We start from the raw sequence: 22,998 nt of genomic DNA, 5'->3' as shown, positions 1-22,998 counted from the left end.
GCTCCACACAGCTGCCCAATCATCTGCTTGTTTCAAGATCCTTCATTGCTTGGGGCTCCTAGAGGGAGTGGTACTGATGGTGTAGGGCAGTGATGGCGAACCTATGATGTGTGTCAGAGGTGACACGCGAACCCATTTTTTTGGTTGATTTTTCTTTGTTAAATGGCATTTAAATATATAAAATAAATATCAAAACTATAAGTCTTTGTTTTACTATGGTTGCAAATATCAAAAATTTTCTACATGGGATATGGCACCAGAGTTAAGTTAGGGTTTTTCGAAATGCTGACACGCCGAGCTCAAAAGGTTCGCCATCACTGGTGTAGGGGGACCCAATAAAGGCTCAGATATATTTCTTCTCCCAGCAGGAACCTCTCTTCCCAGGTGTGTGGACCTGATATTAAGAGTTCTGTCCCAATTCCCCGCTTGCCAACCTGTCCTACTCTGTATCGACGAGGAGGAGGGGAAAGGAAGGAAGAAGTAAAGCAATAAACAGGGACAGGGAGAAGAGCCCTGCAGTGTACATAGATGCCAAAGACTTCTGTTGGGAAATTCTCTGTCCCGCCACCTAGGAATGAACAAAGCTCAGTTGGAGTCTGAGTCAGAGGTGCCAATCTACCCCTCCCCCACCCCCCCAGGAAGATGAGCTGGAGCTGCTGGCATCTTCACCGCTACTGCTGGAGTCTGAGGAGCTGCTTTCTGCCTTTCCCCCATGTTCCTTCTTTTCTTCAGAGCCCCGTGAGGAATGAGAACAGTCCCCATTTGTCTCTGAAGACGCCATCCCAGGAGCCTGTGGCCCTGCTGTTTAAAATAGCCCGAAGCCTTAGTGCCAAAGCACTAGCTATGCATTATGGAGATAGTGTCAGATAAGCTTCCTTAAGGAATGAGCTCTATTGCTATTGGCCATGAGTGTAATGTTAATAAATAAACAATATATATTAACTAAGATGTCTTTATTTCTTTTGTGATTTATCACTATGCTTTAATTATGTTCAATTTGTAACAATGAAATTGGGGGTCACCACAACATGAGGAACTCTATTAAAGGGTCGCAGCATTAGAAAGGTTGAGACCACTGGTCTAAGGTTTATTTCTACCTCAATTGCTGGCCCCTACCCAGCCTGGCCCTGGTCCGGGCTTGGGCAGGAGGCAACCAACTGATGTGTTTCTCTCACATCGATTATTTCTGTCTTTCCCTCTCTCCCCCACTCTCTCTAAACATCAATGGGAAAATATCCTAGGGGGTGAGGATTAAAAAAACAAACAAAGGTGGGTAACCTGTTCAGAAGGTCAAATCTTCAAAGTGCATGCAAGCTGCTCCTCCTACCGGGTCGGGACTGAATGTTCTTGAGCATCTCCAGGAAGGCCCGCGGGGATGGTGCCTCCACATTCTGGAAGGTGTTCTGGACTCTGCCGAACAGGATGAAGTATTTCGTCTCCAGAGAGATGAACCCGAAGTGGTTCTCATCGAACAGGATGAAGACTCCAGGGAAGCGCCAGGGGCAGCCTGAGCCACATGTGGTAACAGTGTCCACGCCATAGCAACACATCCTGCAGGTTCGGGGGTAGTTCTGGAGTCTAGAGCTCACGCCCACAGGCAGAACAAACGGGACAGGCTGCTCCTCCGAAGCTGAAGCCCCGGACTCCCCGACGCTGGGCTGGGCAGGGCTCTGCCAGCCATGGCCCCCGCTTTCCTCAGTCCCATTTTCTTGCTCCCGGATCACCTCCTCGTCAATCTCGAGGACCACGCGGTAGAGCGTGTTGAAGTTGCGGAAGATCTTGCCATCTCCCAGCTGGATGCGGCGCCTGAGGTGGATCTCTAACGTCTGGGTGAAGTCTCCCGTGATCTTCGTGACCCTGGCATACTTCCCATGGAAGCTGAGCATGGCAATCATTAGGCCGAAGCGATGGTATTTGCCTTGGAAGAGGCCTGGCCTGATGAGGTCGTCCGGGTGGCTGGGCGGGAGGTAGAGGCGGCGGTAGGTCAAGCAGTCATACAGCAGTCTGTCCTTCTCCACCAGCACCCGCCCCCAGTCCTCCCTAAGAGGCGCTGGTAAATCCTTAAGGTGGTCTGTCTTGTTGCACTGGGTGCTGAACCTGTTCTTCCCAATCTGAATGTGGCGGCTGTGGGGCCTGCTGTGGCGGCCTTCCATGCACTCCACCGTGGCTGATTTCCTCTCCGTCAGGCGAACTCTGAACGAGGGCTTGAATTGCATTGGGCCATCCACATGGAGGTTAAGGCAAGGCCCATACGTCCAACCAGTAATGAGTAAGCCATCCACCACGACATTCAGCAGTGTTTTATAGCCCTCAGTATCTAGCTGCCACAATCCCAAAATGCCTCTGTATGGGTGGAAGAGCTTCGCATAGACTTCTCGATAAGACATACCCATCATGTCCAGGTTCTGCAAGTTTTCACGAAGGCCAAACTCCTCCCGGCAGCGCCGTCTCCAGATGCTGTCGGTGTGCAGGATGTGGTGGAATTTGGTGCAGGCCAGGGCCAGGCTGGGCAGATCGGTGCCGGGGAGCGAGCCGAAGATCTCCACCAGCACCTCCACCGGCAGGTCCTGCAGAGAGCAGTGCCGGGGCGGCGGGGGCGGCCTGGGGCTCGCGATTCCTCCACTCCCCGCACAGCAAGGCGCTGCCGCGTCCGTCTCCAGGTGCTTTTCTGCCTGGGCCGGCTTGCCCTGGGGCGCTGCCTTCTCAGCTGGGCCCTGGCACTCCTGACGACACTGACATGCCCGCGAAGAGCCCAAGCCACAGAGGCAAGCGCACTCCTCCATGGCTCCAGGAGTAACAACCGCCACAGCGTGGGCCAGGGCGCCTCAGCAGGGTTTTAAGTTGGGTCAGTCAACCCTAGAGTCAAGCCATGGCCCCCAGGGCCTAGCCACGCCCCCTCAGAGAGGAGCCAATTGTAGGACTTTAAACCCATACTATTAACAGTCGCCTCCCTTTCCCAGTGCCCCCTCCCTGTCCTCCTGCCCTAGCCCCAGGCAGTCACTAATCTGCTTTCTGTAGGGATAGGCCTCTAGGGATACTATGAGGAGGGGTGGGAGGGGGCATGGACATTTCACAGAAATGCAGTAAAAAAAAAACACACTTTGGTATATCTACACAATGGAATACTGTACTACACTGCGGTAAAAAAGAAGGAACTCTTGCCATTTGCAACAGCATGGATGGAACTGGAGAGCATTATGCTAAGTGAAATTAGCCAGTCAGAGAAAGATAAATACCACATGATCTCACTCATTTGTGGAATATAGAGAACAACATAGACTGATGAACAGGGACAGATCCAAAGACAGAGAAACAGCAATCAGACTATCAATCCCCAGAGGGAAAGTAGGGGAGCTAGGGGGTAAGGGGAAGAGATCAATCAAAGGACTTGTATGCATGCATATAAGCCAAACCAATGGACATGGACAACAGGGAGATGAGAACATGAGTAGGGGGTGCGGGGGGAGGTTGGGGATTAATGGGGGGATGAGGACACATTTGTAATGCCTTAAACAATAAAGAAATTAAAGATTAAAAAAATAATAAAATAAAAAACATCCATGAGAATGTTTAAAAATCGGACCCCTCGTACATTGCTGGTGGAAATGTAAAATAGCAGGGCCACGTTGGAAAACGAGAGTCACCAGAAGGCCCAGAAGTTCCACTTGTAGGTACATACCCAAAAGAAATGGAAACATGTTCACACAAAATAAGTGTACACAATGTTCATAGCGGCGTTATTCATAAGAGCCTCAAACCAGAAACAACCAAAATACTCCTCAACTGGTGAATGGGTAAACAAAATGTGGTATACCCATACACTAGAATATAGCATACATAAAACTTTAAAATGTTATGCTAAGTGAAAGAAGTCAGTCAGAACTAAGATGTCTTTAAATAGAAACACACATAAAACAAGATGATGTACTAACTGATGGATGGGCAAGCTAGGACCAGAGGCTGGAAGGAGACTAGCTCTGCCTTTTGGCCAACAATAATGTTTTAGTACTTGCTAGAACGTAGAATGTTTCTGCTATATTATAGAACATGAAGGGAATTTACTATAAGCATGTAATATCTGTCATTTTGGTCAGAAAGTAATTTGTTTTTAGAATGCAATGAACAATCTATACTTGCAGATAATAAAATGAATGGATTATGCAATAGAAATATGAACAATTTTGTGAAGAGCTTATTTATGGCAAAGAAAATTAAAGAGCAAAGAAACAGGAAAAGATGCTACTCTAATTACCGATGGGAAGAAAGCAATTGTGTTCACAAGAATCATTTTTTAAACATGAGATTGACGACATTTTTGTAATTTGATCAATGTACCCAAGTATCGGATAATTTGTGATTTCTTTTAAGTGGTGGAAAGGGGAAGTAATTGGATTTTTAGGGAGTGTTCCCTGTGTGTCTACTCCCGGGACTATATTGAAGTGTAAATACATTACATTACAGGAGTGAGGAACCTTTTTTCTGCCAAGGGCCATTTGGATATTTGTAACATCATTTGAGGGCCATACAAAATGAAATGAAATTATTGACAATTAGGCTGCTACAATTTGGTCAAACCTTTAAATTACCCCTATGCCTTGGGAGGGCCAGACCAAATGATTTGGGGGGCCTTATGGACCTCAGGCAGGACGTTCCCCACCTGTGGATCAGAGGATCACTTTAAGAAATGGCTGGCACTCACCAAAAACTCAATAAATATTATTAAATGAATCTTAGATATTGTTGGGCTCGGGGTGGAGATGGAAGCCCAGATAAGAACAGCTGTCAGTCACACGGTCAGCCTCCTGACCCCCTCAGCCTGGCAGGGAAATACAGCAGCCCTGAGAAATACACAACACATCATAAGTACTAAAATACTAGCTATTATTAGCTCTGTACACTTTTTATCTAATTGTACTAAGGCAACAAGACTCTTTCTACTGAAAATAAAGTGCAACAGAAGGCAAAACTCCCAACAGAGAGAGGGTGTTGATGAAATGCAAGGGGATGTGTGCAAACAATGAGAATCCTAAGGTCTTCCCTGAAGAGGGCTACACAGAGGCCACATGAACCATAGAGGGAGTAGGATTTGGAGCCCCAGGATGTGGATTTGAGTCACTTGAGCACTTGCTTGTATAGGTGTTAGTTCCCATTCAAAGAAGGGCTCCTGCCCTGGCCAGTGAGGCTCATTTGCAGCAAAAGCAGGTTCCATTCTGGTCAGGGCACACGCTGGGGTGGAAGGTTCCATACCCCATCAGGGCGTGGCTGGGAGGCAACTGATCAGTGTTTCTCTCTCTCTCTCTCTCATATGCATGTTTCTCGCCACTCCTCTCTCTCCCTTCCTCTCTCTAGTAAAAAAATTGAATCACTTTATTTTGAAAGCAAAGAGGGGCTCCTGCTGGTTGGAAGCCTGGATTGAATATCCTGTACCATCTTTCTGAAACTCGGTGGCATACATTTCAGCCATTTGCCTTTGACCCTACAGAAGCTGGAAAAGGACAGGAGACAGAGAAGCTTGGTGGGAATTGGTTTCTTTTTCTTTGCTAGGATCTAGAATCTCCAACAGCTAATGTTATTAAAGGCTAAGATCAGGTAGGTAGGATTAAGGCTGAGGAACTGCTCCAAGCCCCTCTGCCCCCATGCCAGAGACCTCTTCACCACTTTACCCCCAGCTCTACCCCACAAGGCAGTGAGTAAAGTCTTAAATAACTTGAGCTGGAATAGGCAGCACTACAGGTTTCCATACTTGGGAGGTGACCTTGAGTCTTTCTCAGGCTCAAAGGAGAAAATCAACCCCACTGGGTGCCCTGGAGGGCTGTGTGCAGTTTGGAGGGCTGGAGGGCATGGAGCTGCCTCTTGGGTGCAGGATAGAACAAAGGAGGGGCTATTACCTTGAGAGTGGTCCTAAATGCCCCACACCCAGGTCACTGCCACATCCCACAACCAGGGCAGATAATGCCCTTAGGTCAGACTGGATTTTAACTAAAAAGCCTTATAGGTGTGGGATCCCTTTGCTTGCTGATGTGAACAAACCTGTTAGGTCAGAGAGAGCCCAGAATTGGATACATGCAGATGTGTGATGAGATAATCGACCCTCCCTGGAATTTCTTACAGATCAGCATGCCAGACACAGATACGGGCTCCTCCCTGAATCCACAACGACCCCCACACAGATACTGACTCCTTCCTGAATGCCCTGCCAATCCCCTGTGGCAGGAACTTCCTCAACTCAGGCCTCAGGCCCCTCACTAAACCTGTATTAAAGAAGTGCCGCCTCTCCCTGTTGGCGCAAACTCACTGGCCCTGTCTCTGGGGCTTCTGGGTTTCGCCCAAGAACATGGATTAAAACCTCTTTTTCCCTTTCTGATCGGCTCAATTCCCTTTTCCTGCAACACGAACCTAACAAAACCAACCAAAAAAGACATTTTAAGGCAATTGGGAAAATGTGAACATGGACTGAGCATTAGACAAACTTAAAGCACTCTGTGTCTTTATTAAAAGGGATCATGGCACACTGGTTTTTGTCAAAGATCAAAGGTCTTCTTCATGAAAGAGGTCCACAGTAAAATATCCTGGTTTCTGGGATGAAGTTTGTTTTTTCTCATGTTTCTTCAAGGGACTCTGCTGCTTGGCTGGCTGGCTGGGGACCCCACTCTTTTCTTCTTTTCAGTAGGTGAGTCTTCATACTGTTTTCTGCCATTTCCCCTCATACTTTGATTTCTCGCTTTTAAAATTTAAGACAGTTCAGAATCATTCTTATGTGGCTTTTGCTGCAGTGGTTGTCTGTGTTTTACCCACTGGTCCCCAACACTTCAGGATATCGCTGCCCAGTTTCTTAAAAAACCACTCTAGCAGGACAAACGTGAGCACCTGCTTTATTTCCTTTCCTGTGTGAAATGCCCAGCCTGATTGGCTAGGTACCCTTGAACCAGTAGTACATTTTCCAGTGTCTTTTCAAGTATAATTGCATCATATATGGATACTCCCATTTTTATTTCCTCTAGTCACCCAAAACTTTTTCCACATCCTCACCATGAAGCAGCAAAAATGGAAAATAACTGCAAAAACCCTTATCCCACATGCAGTTAATTCCAGTATGTTCTGCATGTAGAAATTGTTAGGTCGGAGAGAGCCCAGGGTCGGATACATGCAGACTTGTGACGAGATAATGGACTCCCCCTGGCATTTCTAACAGATCAGCATGCCAGACACAGATACTGGCTTCTCTACCACCCCACACAGGTACTGACTCCTTCCTGAATACCTTGCTGACCCCCTGCAGCTGAAACTTCCTCAACTGAATACCTCAGCTCATGTCCCCGCCCCTCACCCAACCTCAGTATAAAAAAAGCGCCCCCCTCCCTGTTGGTGTGAATCCACATGCCTGTCTTTGGGGATACATGGGTCTCCCCGGGACACAGAAATAAACCTTTTCCTTTCCTTTCTTTTCTGATTCATTGGACTCTCTATTTCTTGCGCCGCCTCCTGAGTCACCTAATCTAACAGAAATCCAAGTAAAAACAACGGGCAAGTTCAATCTGAAAACACAATGAAACAGCATTGTGTGCCAGGAATGTGCAAAGTAAATTGGCTTCAGAGAGCTTGTTTGGAGGTCCTAGCAGGGCAGCGCAGCAACTCTGATACCCATGAGAATTTCTTGACAACTGGAAGGAAGAGAATAATCCTTAATGACCAGAGTCAACCATGTGTGTGTGTGGCGGGGGCGGGGGGGGGGGGGGTGGGGGGCAGTATCTCATAGCACAAGCAGATTTTGCAGGCCCCTCCAGCAGAGTATGCTATTAACTTTGCATGGTAATAGATGGTAACTAGACTTATTATGATGATCCCATGTACTGTTTATAAATGTCAAATCACTATGCTGTACAGCTGAAGTTAATATAATATTGAATGCCAACTATACTTTAATAACAAATTCCTTAAAGGATAGATGAACTGATAAATAAGTGAATGGATGGATGAATGGGTGAGTGGATGGGTGGGCAGGTGGACAGGAGGTGGAGGAGTGAGTGAGTCCCGGGATGGAAGGTTAGCCCAGAGCCCTCTGACCAACACACTGACATTCCTTCTTGCTGTCTGCAGCCACCACCAGTGTTGTGGGCCTGCTGCCTCCCCATTTGCCCAGGAATCCCATGGAGCCACGTCTGTGTATGATAGGGGACAGTGTCACCTGAGCTGGGGCCTGTGAAAACCATTCTCAACACAGTCCTCACCAGCTTCCTGCCAGTGATCAGGTGGCCCCACATGACCAACATCCAGGGAAACACTATCTTCTTCTCTTCATGCGTATGAGCTTCTGATTTCCTTGGTGGATTTAGGTTTTTAATAAGCATGGGTTACTTTCCTGTTTTAAGAAATAAAAACAATTATGAATTTTAATGAAAAGTCATAAGTAGCCCCAGATCTTGGCTTAATGTCATAAAGCACAGATACTAGAGTCTGAGAGATGTGGGAATGAGTTCCCACCCAGCCACTGCCCAGCTGGGGGCTTTTAGCAGTGAGGTACCCCTCTGACTCTGCATTTCCTCTAGAAAGAGATAATACTACCTCCTGGCCTGTTGTGAAGGACAAGTGAGATGACATTATTTAGTGAAGGGCTCAGGAAAGAGCCTGGAATACAGTAAGTGCTTAGCAAATGTCCTCTATTGTTATCATTACTATGATTGCTATATGATGGTCAGTGTGAGCTGGAATAAGATCCCAGGTGGGCATGGTGCCAGCTGCAGAGCCTGCAGTTCCAGCTGGGCTCCCTGGAGCCTACACTCTGCCATTGCCATGATGCCCTACAGACCCAGCCCTGCCCAAGTGCCAGCCACCTGTACGAGATGCTGCTCAGCTCCTCCAGGTTGGTGGGCATAAGGTACCAGTACACGTGTTCACACCTCTGCACGTACATCTCCATGCAGTGCAGGTTCATTGTGTACACCTCCAGTGACTCCACTGCTCACTGCAGGGGGTGGGGGAAAGAAAAAAACAATTACACCCCAACTCCTCACAGCGGATTCTAACTTTATGGATTCTCCCTCCTCCTCCTGGTCCTCTCGTGTCTTCACTGAAAAGAACATCCTCTACTTGGACCAGTCAATGTGCGATTGGGTTTTGTTGTCATTTTTGAAGAAACTCTCTTTCACTTTGTAGGATGAATATTTTATCAATTTGTTTCTTTGCTAAAACAATCCTATGAGGTACATAACTGTAGCTGTAGCTGGAAATGCATCCCATTTGTGATTGGCCTATGTGCATGAAATGCATAGGGCAATCCAGAGAGCAACAAGGAAGAATGGCAGTTAACGCTGCAGAGGGAGAACTAAGAAATTTAAATGGGAGAAGACTACCTTTCATCATCTAAAATTATGTGCACATATATATATACTAGAGGCCCGGTGCACAAAAATTTGTGCACTCGGGGGTGGGGGGTCCCCCAGCCCGGCCTGTGCCCTCTCGCAGTCTGGGACTCCTCGGGAGATAACAACCTGCTGGCTTAGGCCTGCTCCCGGGTGGCAGAGGGCAGGCCCAATGCCTAAGTGCAGCCCCTGGTCAGGCTCAGAGCAGGGCCGATTGGGGAGTTGGGGCGCCGCCCCATCATGCACAGAGCAGGGCGGATCGGGAGGTTGCAATGCCACCCTCAGTCACACTCAGGGTAGACTGATTGGGGGGTTGGGGCACCGCCCCCTGTTACACTTAAGGCAGGGTCGATGGGGAGGTTGCAGTGCCACCCCCGTCACACACAGTGCAGGGCCGATCAGGGGGTTGGGGTGCTGCCCCCTGTCACTCACAGAGCAGGGCCCATCAGGGGGTTAAGGAGCTCCCCCCTGTCACTCACAGAGTAGGGCCGATAGGGGAGTTGGGGCACCGTCCCCTGTCACACACAGAGGAGGGCGGATCAGGGGGTTGGGGCGCTGCACCCTGTCACACTCAGGGCAGGGCCAATGGGGAGGTTATGGCTCTACCCTCTCACACACAGAGCAGGGCCCGTGGGGGGGGGAGTTGGGGCGCCGCACCCTGTCACACACAGAGCAGGGCCGATCAGGGGGTTGGTCGGCTGCACCCTGTCACACACAGAGCTACAGGGCAATCGGGGGATTGGGGAGCTCCCCCCGTATCAGGCACAGAGCAGGGCTGATCAAGGGGTTTGGGTGCTGCTCCCTGGCACACTGATCCCGGTGCCGGGAGGCATATTACCCTTTTACTATATAGGATAGAGGCCTGGTGAATGGGTGGGGGCTGGCTGGTTTGCCCTGAAGGGTGTCCTGGATCAGGGTGGGGGTCCCCACTGGGGTGCTTGGCCAGGCTGGCTGAGGGGCTGAGGGTTGCTTTCCTGCTGGCAGTTGACTAAAAGCTTCCAACAGCTCCTTGTTTTCTTTTTTTTTTTTTTCTGGGCCAGCTTTAGCTCTGAGGCCTCGCTGCTGAAAACATGGATACAATGTTGCGGTCCGGGGCTGACTGAAAGCCGGTTTTGTTTAGCTTCTTATTTGCAACATAGTAATAGTTGCTTAGAGTTGCAGTTGAGAGTCTGACAAGTGAGGCGGGGAACGTTGGAGTCTGCAGTTCCTGGAGGAAGCAAGCCTCCCTGCTCTCTTCAGTGCATGGCTGCCAGCCGCCATCTTGGCTGACAGTTAATTCGCATAAGGATACGCTGATTAGCCAATGGGAAGGGTAGCGGTCGTACGCCAATTACCATGTTTCTCTTTTATTAGTGTAGATATATATATATATATATATATATATATATATATATATATATATTTGCTTTTTACAGAGATGAAGGGAGAGAGACAGAGAGTTAGAAACATCGGTGAAAGAGAAGCATTGATCAGCTGCCTCCTGCACATCTACTGGGGATATGCCCACAACCAAGGTACATGCCCTTGACCTGAATCCAACCTGGGACCTTTCAGTCTGCAGGCCGACACTCTATCCACTGAGCCAAACCAGTTTCAGCTATACTTTTTTTTTTAAGCTCAGTATTAGTTAACAACATAAGGAACAGGCCAAACAAAGCATTTTATTTCCAAGTGGTTGACTCTTATGGATCAATTTTCAAAAGTAGTTAGATGTACAGCTGATGCTTGAACAATATGGAGGAGCACTGAAGAATCCAAGTATAACGTTGATTCCCCCAAAAACTTAGCTCTGAATAGGCTACTATTGACTGGAAGCCTTACTTGTAACATAAACAGATGATTAGATCATTTTGTACATTATATACTGTATTCTTACAATAAAGTAAGCTAGAGAAAAGAGTTAGTGAGAAAACCACAAAAGAATATATGTACGGCCCTGACTTCTTTGACTCAGTGGATAGAGCGTCGACCTGCTGACTGAAGGGTCCCAGGTGCGATTCTGGTCAAGAGCATGTAACTTGGGTGGGGCACATCTCCAGTAGGGAGTAGTGTGCAGGAGGCAGCTGATTGATGTTTGTAACTCTCTATTCCTCCCTTCCTCTCTGTAAAATATCAATAAAATATATTTTTTAAAAAAGAATATATATACACTTATAGGATTGTATATGTTTATTGAAAAAAGATCCATGTGTAAGGGGACCTGTGTAGTTCAAACCCATGTTGCTTCAAGGATTAACTACACATCAAGTACTAAGGAAAAGTCTCCAGATTAGATATCGAAAGGTTGATTCATGATTCTTTGTATCCTTAGGCCATTACCCATCAAAAACAGACAGTATAAGTCTATGTCACTTGAAATAATTTTTACTTTGTGTGGTTATGTCACCAACTTCACTTACTGTTAGTGTCAAATGTTTCTGCTTTTTAATTTTGTTTTAAAAATGTATTCTTATTGCTTTCAGAGAGGAAGGGAGAGGGAGAGATAGAAATATCAGTGATGAGGGAAAATCATTGATCACCTGCCTCCTGCATGCCCTGTACTGGGTATCGTGCCCACATCCCAGACATGTGTCCCAACCTGGAATTGAACCCTGACTTTCTGATTCATAGGTCAATGATGAACCACTGAGCCATGTTTAATAAAAAAAAATTCTTATTGCCGAAACCGGTTTGGCTCAGTGGATAGAGCGTCGGCCTGCGGACTGAAGGGTCCCAGGTTCGATTCCGGTCAAGGGCATGTACCTGGGTTGCGGGCACATCCCCAGTGGGGGGTGTGCAGGAGGCAGCTGATCGATGTTTCTCTCTCATCGATGTTTCTAACTCTCTATCTCTCTCCCTTCCTCTCTGTAAAAAAAATCAATAAAATATTTAAAAAAAAAAAAATTCTTATTAAATTATTTTTAGGATGTAAAAAACTTACCTAAACCCAAAGTCAAAACTAGCAAACAAAGTACATTCAGGGAAATGTACCTCCTTTCCCCCCCACAACTCTGTAGGTAACCATGTGATTAGCTTCTGACTTATCCTTCCATTGTTCCTGAAACAGACAAATAATGTACATATCAATATTTCTTCTTTTTTTTAAAATATATTTTATTGATTTTTTACAGAGAAGAAGGAAGAGGGACAGAAAGTTAGAAACATCAATGAGAGAGATCGATCAGCTGCCTCCTGCACGCCCCCTACTGGGGATGTGCCTGCAACCACGGTACATGCCCTTGACCGGAATCGAACCTGGGACCCTTGAGTCCGCAGGCCGATGCTCTATCCACTGAGCCAAACCGGTACGGCAATATTTCTTCTTTTTACACAAAAAGTGACATAATATGCACACTTTCTGCAGTTTGCTTTTTAAAATAATGTTGATTAAGAGTGAATTAGCCTCTAGTGCAACTGAATGAAATGGAAAGTTGCTGAACAATACATATTTCTGCAGGAATATTAAGATTGGCTAACCTTGCAATGTATTTTCTGCATCCTGTCTTCATACTTGTGTGTATGTAAGGCATACAGAGGGGTCTGCAAGGATTCATGGCAAACTGATGATCACAGTGCTATTTCTAGGGCGGAAAGTGGGGTTTGAGGATGGCCAAAGCCTAATTTAACTTTCTCTGCAATATTTTAATATTTTTTACAGGGAAAGTTGATTCATATGATACTTGTGTAACTAAAATCTCAATTTAAATCCAATCTAATCAAAAAGAAACATGGTAATTAGCCATAACCGTGCTACCCTTCCCATTGGCTAATCAGGGCGATATGCAAATTAACTGCCAGCCAAGATGGCGGCCGGCAGCCAGGCACTGAAGGGAACAGGAGGTTTGCTTGCTCCAGTGATGGAGGAAGCCAACGTTCCCCGCCTGCTGCTGCTGGCCTCGGAGCTTGCAGTTTGAAACATTGTTACAAATATAGAACCTAAACAAAACCCCAGAAACCTGCTTTCAGCCAGCCAGGATCTCAGAGCTGGAGTTGAAATAGAGTTTTGATTATAGAACCCAAACAAACCAGATACCTGCTTTCAGCAGCCAAGGCCTCAGAGCTAGAGCCGAGCCTCAGAGCTAAAGCTGGCCCAGAATAGAAAAGAAAAAGAAAAAAAGGAGCGGTGGGGAGCTTCAATCACCCACCAGCCTGAAAACGGCCCTCAGCCCCTCATCCAGACTGGCCAGGAAACCCAGTGGGGACCCCACCCTGAAGGGGGTGTGACCAGCTGCAAACAGCCATCATCCCCTCATTCAGGCTGGCCAGGCACCCAAGCGGGACCCCCACCCTGATCCAGGATACCCTTCAGGGCAAACCAGCCAGCTCCCACCTGTGCACCAGGCCTCTATCCTATATAGTAAAAGGGTAATATGCCTCCCAGATCCGGGATCAGCGGAACCGTGAGGCCTCCCAGCACTGGGATCAGTGTGATGGGGCAGCGTCCAAACCCCCTGATAGCCCTGCGGCTCTGTGTGTGACAGGGGGCAGGGCTACAACCTCCCTATCCGCCCTGCTCTGTTTGTGACAGAGGAAGGTGCCCCAACCCCCTGATCAGTCCTGCTCTGTGCCTGATGGGGGAGCTCCTCAACCCCCTGATCACCCTGTGGCTCTGTGTGTGAAAGGGTGTGGTGCCCCAACCCCTCCCCCCCCCCCCCCCACGGGCCCTGCTCTGTGTGTGATGGGGTAGAGCCATAACCTCCCCATCATCGCCTCATTCTGTGTGTGACAGGGGGCGGTGCCCCAACACCCATATCGGCCCTACTCTGTGAGTGACAGGGGGGAGCTCCTCAATTCCCTGATTGGCCCTGCTCTGTGTGTGACGAGGGGAGCTCCCCAACCCCCTGATCAACCCTGCTCTGTGCATGACAGTGTATGGAGCCCCAACCCCCCTGATGGGCCCTGCTCTGTGAGTTATAGGGTGCGGCGCCCCAACCCCCTGATCGGCCCTGCTCTGTGTGTGACGGGGTGGCGCCCCAACCCCTTCCTCCCACGGGCCCTGCTCTGTGTGTGATGGGGTAGAGTCATAACCTCCCCATCGTCCCTGCCCTGAGTGTGACAGGGTGCGGCGCCACAACCCCCTGATCTGCCCTGCTCTGTGGGTGATAGAGGGCAGCGTCCCAACCCCCCCGCCATGGGCCCTGCTCTGTGTGTGATGGGGTAGAGCCATAACCTCCCCATCGGCCCTCCCCTGAGTGTGACAGGGTGCGGCGCTCCAACCCCCTCATCTGCCCTGCTCTGTGTGTGACAGGGGGCTGTGCCCCAACTCCCCTATCGGCCCTACTCTGTGAGTGACAGGGGGTGGTGCCGCAACCTCCCCATCTACCCTGCCTTGAGTGTGACAGGGGGCGGTGCCCCAACCCCCCAATCGGCTCTACCCTGAGCGTGACTAGGGGTGGCATCACAACCTCCCGATCCACCCTCCTCTGTGTATGACAGGGAGCTGCGCCCCAACTCCCCAATCGGCTCTGCTCTGAGCCTGACCAGGGGCTGCACCTAGGGATAGGACCTGCCCTCTGCCACTCGGGAGCAGGCCTAAGGCAGCAGGTTGTTATCTCCCGAGGGGTCCCAGACTGGGAGAGGACACAGTCTGGGCTGAGGGACCCCTCCCCCCCCCCAGTGCACAAATTTTTGTGCACCGGGCCTCTAGTACTAGTATAAAAGCTAAAGCATAGGTGACCTGTAGATGATGGACGCTGAAGCTTTCCCATTGATTGCAAAGATATAAAATAACTTCACAAAAATAACAGAGTAAAAAGCTGATAGATGCATCTACCGGAACTTAAACAAAATGATGCTCAATGTGTATTGTTCAGTTTGGGAAAAAGAACATATAGATCATGTCTAGTTGAACACATTTTGCTTTAAAAAGGCAGCCAGTATATATTGAACTTATATTTCTTTTTTTTTTTTTTTTTCCTCTTAAAGTATTACAAAGGGTATTACATAAGTATCCTTTCCCCCCCCCGCCCTTGACAAACCACTACCCTCCCTTACCCCCCAGTGTCTTATGTCCATTAGTTATGCTTATATGCATGCATACAAGTCCTTCGGTTGATCTCTTACTCCCCTCCCTCCTGCCCCCCAACTCTCTCTGGCCTTCCCACTGCAGTTTGACAATCAGTTTGAGGCAGCTCTGCCTCTGTATCTATTATTGTTCAAAAGTTTGTAATGGTCTTTATTATCCATGAATGAGTGAGATCATGTGGTATTTTTCCTTCATTGACTGGCTTGTTTCACTTAGCATAATGCTCTCCAGTTCCATCCATGATGTTGCAAATGGTAGGAGTTCCTTCTTTTTAACAGCAGCATAGTATTCCATCGTGTAGATGTACCACAGTTTTCTAATCCATTCATCTACTGATGGGCACTTAGGCTGTTTCCAGATCTTAGCTATGGTGAATTGTGCTGCTATGAACATCTGGGTGCATATATCCTTTCTGATAGGTGTTTCTGGTTTCTTGGGATATATTCCTAGTAGTGGGATCACAGGGTCAAATGGGAGTTCCATTTCCAATTTTTTGAGGAACCTCCATACTGCCTTCCATAGTGGCTGCACCAGTCTGCATTCCCACCAGCAGTGCACAAGTGTTCCTTTTTCTCCACATCCTCTCCAGCACTTGTCGTTTGTTGATTTGTTGATGATGGCCATTCTGACAGGTGTGAGATGGTACCTCATTGTTGTTTTGATTTGCATCTCTCGGATGATTAGTGACTTTGAGCATGTTTTCATATGTCTCTTGGCTTTCTGAATGTCCTCTTTTGAAAGGTGTCTATTTAGATCCTTTGCCCATTTTTTGATTGGATTGTTTATCTTCTTTTTGTTAAGTTGTATGAGTTCCCTATAAATTTTGGAGATTAAGCCCTTATCAGATATGACGTTGGCAAATATGTTTTCCCACGAGGTGGGTTTTCTTGTTGTTTTGTTGATGGTTTCTTTTGCTGTGCAGAAGCTTTTTATTTTGATGTAGTCCCATTTGTTCAGTTTCTCTTTAGTTTCAACTGCCCTAGGAGCTGTATCAGTGAAGAAATTGTTTTGGCATATGTCTGAGATTTTGTTGCCTTTGTATTCTTCTAGAATTTTTATGGTTTCCTGTCGTACATTTAAGTCCTTTATCCATTTTGAGTTTATTCTTGTGTATGGTGTAAGTTGGTGGTCTAGTTTCATTTTCTTGCATATGTCTGTCCAATTTTCCCAACACCATTTATTGAAGAGACTATCTTGGCTCCATTGTATGTTCATGCCTCCTTTGTCAAAAATTAATTGAGCATATTGGTTCGGGCTAATTTCTGGACTCTCTATTCTATTCCACTGATCTATATGTCTGTTCTTGTGCCAGTACCAGGCAGTTTTGAGAACAGTGGCTTTGTAATACAGCTTGATATCTGGCATTGAGATCCCACCTACTTTGTTCTTTCTCAGGATCGTTGCAGCTATTCGGGGTCTTTTTTTATTCCAGATGAATTTTTGGAGAGTTCGTTCTAGATCTTTGAAGAAGGCCATTGGTATTTTAATGGGAAGTGCGTTGAATGTATAGATTGCTTTGGGTAGTATGGACATTTTAATGATGTTGATTCTACCAATCCAAGAACATGGTATGTTCTTCCATCTGTTTATGTCTTCCTCTATCTCTTTTTTCAACGTCCTGTAGTTTTCTGAGTAGAGGTCTTTAACCTCTTTAGTTAAGTTTATTCCTAGGTATCTTAATTTTTTTGGTGCGATGGTAAATGGGATTGTTTTTCTGATCTCCCTTTCTGAAAGTTCACTGTTGGTGTATAGAAATGCCTCAGATTTCTTGGGGTTAATTTTGTATCCTGCTACATTGCCAAATTCATGTATTAAGTCTAGTAGCTTTTTGATGGAGTCTCTAGGGTTTTGTATGTATAATATCATGTCATCTGCAAATAAGGACAGTTTTACTTCCTCTTTTCCAATTTGGATGCCTTTTATTCCTTCTTCTTGCCTAATTGCAATGGCTAATACTTCCAGTACTATGTTGAACAGGAGTGGTGAGAGTGGGCATCCCTGTCTTGTTCCTGTTCTTAGGGGAAATGGTGTTAGTTTTTGTCCATTGAGTATGATGTTGGCTGTGGGCCTGTCATATATGGCTTTTATTATGTTGAGGTATGATCCTTCTATTCCCACCTTTCTGAGAGTTTTTATCAAAAATGGGTGTTGGATTTTGTCGAATGCTTTTTCTGCATCAATTGATATGACCATGTGGTTTTTTTCTTTCAATTTGTTTATGTGATGTATCACATTTATTGATTTACGGATGTTGTACCATCCTTGCATCTCTGGGATGAATCCTACTTGGTCATGGTGTATGATCCTTCTGATGTACTGCTGGATCCGATTTGCTAAGATTTTGTTGAGGATTTTGGCATCTATGTTCATGAGGGATATTGGCCTGTAATTCTCTTTCATTGTGATGTCTTTACCTGGTTTTGGTATTAGGGTGATGCTGGCTTCATAGAATGAGCTTGGAAGCGTTCCTTCCTCTTGAATTTTTTGTAGTAGTCTGAGGAGGGTAGGTTTTAGTTCTTCCTTGAATGTTTGGTAGAACTCCCCTGTGAAGCCGTCTGGCCCTGGGCTTTTGTTTGCTGGAAGCTTTCTGATGACTGCTTCAATTTCTTCCATAGTTATTGGCCTATTGAGGTTTTTAGATTCTTCCTGATTGAGTTTTGGAATGTTGTATTTTTCTAGGAATTTGTCCATTTCCTCCAGGTTGTCCAGTTTGTTGGAGTAGAGTTGCTCGTAGTATTGTTTAACAATCATTTGTATTTCTGCGGGGTCTGTTGTTATTTCGCCTCTATCATTTCTGATTTGGTTTATTTGGGACCTCTCTCTTTGCTTCTTGGTGAGCCTGGCGAGGGGTTTGTCAATCTTGTTTATCCTTTCAAAGAACCAGCTCTTGGTTTCATTGATTTTCTGTATTGTTTTTTTGGTCTCTATGTCATTGATTTCTGCTCTAATCTTTATTATCTCCTTCCTTCTGCTCACTCTGGGGTTTTCTTGTTGCTCTCTTTCTAATTCTTTGAGTTGTAGAGTTAGATGATTGACTACCATTTTTTCTTGTTTTTTGAGATAGGCCTGTAGAGCTATAAACTTCCCTCTCAGGACTGCTTTCATTGTGTCCCAGAGGTTTTGGATTGTTGTGTTTTCATTGTCATTAGTGTCCAGGATGTTTTTAATTTCTTCTTTGATGTCATCGGTAACCCAATCAATATTTAATAACATGCTATTCAGCTTCCAAGTGTTTGAGTATTTTGGGTTGTTTTTATTGTAGTTTATTTCTAACATTATGCCATCGTGGTCTGTGAAGAAGCTTTTTATGATTTCAATCTTCTTGAATTTGTGGAGACTTTGCTTGTGACCCAATATGTGGTCTATTTTTGAATATGTCCCATGAGCACCTGAGAGGAATGTATATTCCGCAGCTGTGGGGTGAAGTGTTCTGAAGATGTCAATTAAGTCCATCTGATCTAGTGAGTCATTTAGGATTGCTGTTTCTTTGCTGAGTTTTTGTCTAGCGGATTTATCCAGTGATGTCAGTGGTGTATTAAAGTCCCCTACTATGATTGTATTGTTGTCGATCTCTCCCCTGATATCTTCCAGAAGTTTTCTTATGTATGTGGGTGCTCCTGCATTGGGTGCATATATGTTTACCAGGGTTATATCTTCTTGTTGTATTGATCCCTTTAGTATTATGAAGTGGCCTTCCTTATCTCTGGTTATGGCCTTCACTTTGAGATGTACTTTGTCAGATATAAGTATTGCTACCCCAGCTTTCTTTTCCTTTCCATTTGCGTGAAAGATATTTTTCCATCCCTTCACTTTCAGTCTGTGTGAGTCCCTTCTAATGAGGTGGGTCTCTTGTAGACAGCAGATGTATGGGTCATGTTTTTTTATCCATTCAGCCACTCGATGTCTTTTGGTTGGAGCATTTAGTCCATTTACATTTAAAGTTATTATTGAAAGGTATTTGTTTGTAGCCATTTCTTTTTGTGTGTGTGTGTGTGGCTGTTTTCTTTCTGAGCTTGATATTTCTTCTTTTTACACCAGTCCCTTTAGCATTTCTTGCATGGCTGGCTTGGTGGTGATAAACTCCCTTAGCCCTTTTTTGTCTGTGAAGCTTCTTATTTCCCCTTCAATTTTGAATGATAGCCTTGCTGGATAGAGTATTCTTGGATTCAGTCCTTTGCTTTGCATCACTTTGTAGATTTCCGTCCATTCTTTTCTGGCCTGATGTGTTTCTGTTGAGAAATCATTTGATAATCTAATGGGAGATCCCTTGTATGTTACTTTCCGTCTCTCTCTTGCAGCCTGTAAGATTCTCTCTTTATCCTGAACATTTGCCATGGCAATTATGATGTGTCTTGGTGTGGGTCTTTTCGGGTTCACCTTGTTTGGGACTCTCTGGGCTTGTGTGACTTTTTTCTTCCCCACCTCAGGGAAGTTTTCTGATATTATTTCTTCGAATAGGTTTTCTAATCCATGTTCATCTTTCTGTTGTTCTGGCACCCCTATTATTCGTATGTTGTTTCGTTTCATGTTGTCCCAAAGCTCCCTTAGGCTCTCCTCCTGTCTTTTAATTTTTTTCTCCATTTGCCGTACAGTTTGAGTGTGTTTTGCTTCCTTGTCTTCTAATTCACTAATTCGGTCCTCCGCTTCTCCCAGTCTACTGTTGATACTTTCAATGGAGTTTTTTATTGAAGCTATGTCACTCTTCATTTCTTCTTGGGACTTACTTAAGTTGTTGATTTTTTCATCTGTTTCTTCTAGCTTCTTGCATAAGTAGTTGAGTTTTTCATCTGTTTCTTCTTGCTTCTTGAACATGTGGTGCATGTACTCTAGGAACCTTATTCTGAATTCTTTTTCCGTCATGTTGCATATCTCTGTCTCACTTAGCTGCTTTTCTGGCGAGTCCTCCTTTTCTTTCCTTTGGGGGTTTCTTTGCCTACCCATGTTTGATCTCGCTGACATATGTAGATGTTGAGGTGTTCAGTGGCTGCTCCCTGGGTGGCAGGGGCTCCTTGGGTTGTGGTTGCTGCTCAGACGGTTGCAGTAGCAGCTGCTTTCCAGTTGGCAGCAGCTCCTCTGGTGGGTGTTGTTCACAGCTGTGTTGGCTCTTCTGGCTGGTGGGGGGAGGCTTCACGTACAGTTGCTGTTCCACAGACAGAGGTGTGGTGATCAGGAGGCTGTGGTGATCAGGAGGCTGCGGTGATCAGGGGGCTGCTGTTGCTTGATCTGTCCGTTTGCTCCGGGACAAGACCTGGGACGCGTCTGCCTATATCGCCGCCATCTTCCAACAATTGTTGTTTTAAAGTCCTTTCCATTTTAAGCATTTTTCTTTCATTTTAATATGTTTAACTCCCCCATCCTTTCTTTTATCTTATGCCTGTTAAATGCGTTGCTTCCAGCAAACAAAAGCCCAGGACCAGGGGATTTTACCAAACATTCAAAGAACTAAAACCTATCCTCCTCAGGCTACTACAAAAAATTCAAGAGGAAGGAACACTTCCAAGCTCATTCTTGAAGCCAGCATCACCCTAATACCAAAACCAGGTAAAGACAACACAATGAAAGAGAATTACAGGCCAATATTCCTCATGAACATACATGCCAAAATCCTCAACAAAATCTTAGCAAATTGGATCCAGCAGTACATCAGAAAGATCATACACCATGACCAAGTAGGATTTATCCCAGGGATGCAAGGATGGTACAATATCCACAAATCAATAAACGTGATACATCACATAAACAAATAGAAAGAAAAAAACCACATGGTCATATCAATTGATGCAGAAAAAGCATTTGATAAAATCCAACACCCATTTTTGATAAAAACTCTCAGCAAGGTGGGAGTAGAAGGATCATAAGTCAACATAATGAAAGCCATATATGACAAACCCACAGCCAACATCATACTTAATGGACAAAAACTAACATCATTTCCCCTAAGAACAGGAACAAGACAGGGATGCCCACTCTCACCACTCCTGTTCAACATAGTACTGGAAGTATTAGCCATTGCAATCAGACAAGAAGAAAAAATAAATGGCATCCAAATTGGAAAATAGGAGGTAAAACTGTCCTTATTTGCAGACGACATGATATTATACCTACAAAACCCTAGAGACTCCATCAAAAAACTACTACACTTAATACATGAGTTTGGCAATGTAGCAGGATACAAAATTAACCCCAAGAAATATGAGGCATTTCTATACACCAATAGTGAACTTACAGAAAGTGAGACTAAAAAAACAATCCCATTTACCATTGCACCAACAAAATTAAGCTACCTAGGAATAAACTTAACTAAAGAGGTAAAAGACCTCTACTCAGAAAACTAAAGAACATTGAAAAAAGAGATAGAGGAAGACATAAACAGATGGAAGAACATACCGTGTTCATGGATTGGTAGAATCAACATCATTAAAATGTCCGTACTACCCAAAGCAATCTATAAATTCAACGCACTTCCCATTAAAATACCAACGGCATACTTCACAGATCTAGGACGAACTCTCCAAAAATTCATCTGGAATAAAAAAGACCCTGAATAGCTGCAGCAATCCTGGGAAAGAACAAAGTAGGTGGGATCACAATACCAGATATCAAGCTGTATTACAAAGCCACTGTTCTCAAAACTGCCTGGTACTGGCACAAGAGCAGACATATAGATCAATGGAATAGAATAGAGAGCCCAGAAATCGGCCCGAACCAATATGCTCAATTAATATTTGACAAAGGAGGCAAGAACATACAATGGAGCCAAGATAGTCTCTTCAATAAATGGTGTTGGGAAAATTGGACAGATATATGCAAGAAAATGAAACCAGATCACCAACTTACACCATACACAAAAATAAACTCAAAATGGATAAAAGACTTAAATGTACGACAGGAAACCATAAAAATTCTAGAAGAATCCAAAGGCAACAAAATCTCAGACATATGCCCAAGCAATTTCTTCATTGATACAGCTCCTAGGGCACTTGAAACTAAAGAGAAAATGAACAAATGGGACTACATCAAAATAAAAAGCTTCTGCACAAAGAAATCATCAACAAAACAACAAGACAGCCCACTGTGTGGGAAAACATATTTGCCAATGTCATATCTGATAAGGGCCTAATCTCCAAAATTTATAGGGTACTCATACAACTTAACAAAAGGAAGATAAACAATCCAATCAAAAAATGGGCAAAGGATCTACATAGACATCTTTCAAAAGAGGACATTCAGAAAGCCAAGAGACATATGAAAACATGCTCAAAGTCACTAATCATCTGAGAGATGCAATTCAAAACAACAATGAGGTACCATCTCACACCTGTCAGAATGGCTATCATCAACAAATCCACAAATGACAAGTGCTGGAGAGAATGTGGAGAAAAAGGAACACTCGTGCACTGCTGGTGGGAATGCAGACTGATGCAGCCACTATGGAAGACAGTATGGAGTTTCCTCAAAAAACTAAAAATGGAACTCCCATTTGACCCTGTGATCCCACTTCTAGGAATATATCCCAAGAAACCAGAAACACCAATCAGAAAGGATATATGCACCCCTATGTTCATAGCAGCACAATTCACCATAGCTAAGATCTGGAAACAGCCTAAGTGCCCATCAGTAGATGAATGGATTGGA

At 45.3% G+C, this 22,998-nt stretch overlaps 1 pseudogene; it reads right to left on the bottom strand.

The window, feature by feature from the left end:
• Positions 1–1,298: 1,298 nt before the first annotated feature.
• LOC139018276 (F-box only protein 31 pseudogene) lies at positions 1,299–2,783 on the bottom strand (annotated as a pseudogene).
• Between the last annotated feature and the right edge of the window lie 20,215 nt (positions 2,784–22,998).

This window comes from Myotis yumanensis, unplaced genomic scaffold (assembly GCF_028538775.1).
Source record: "Myotis yumanensis isolate MYYU_CA2020_CCGP unplaced genomic scaffold, mMyoYum1.0.hap1 SCAF_10, whole genome shotgun sequence".
NCBI classification, from domain to species: Eukaryota; Metazoa; Chordata; class Mammalia; order Chiroptera; family Vespertilionidae; genus Myotis; species Myotis yumanensis.
The sequence above is the reverse complement of the archived record's forward strand: the minus strand, read 5'-3'. Positions and strand labels throughout refer to the sequence as shown.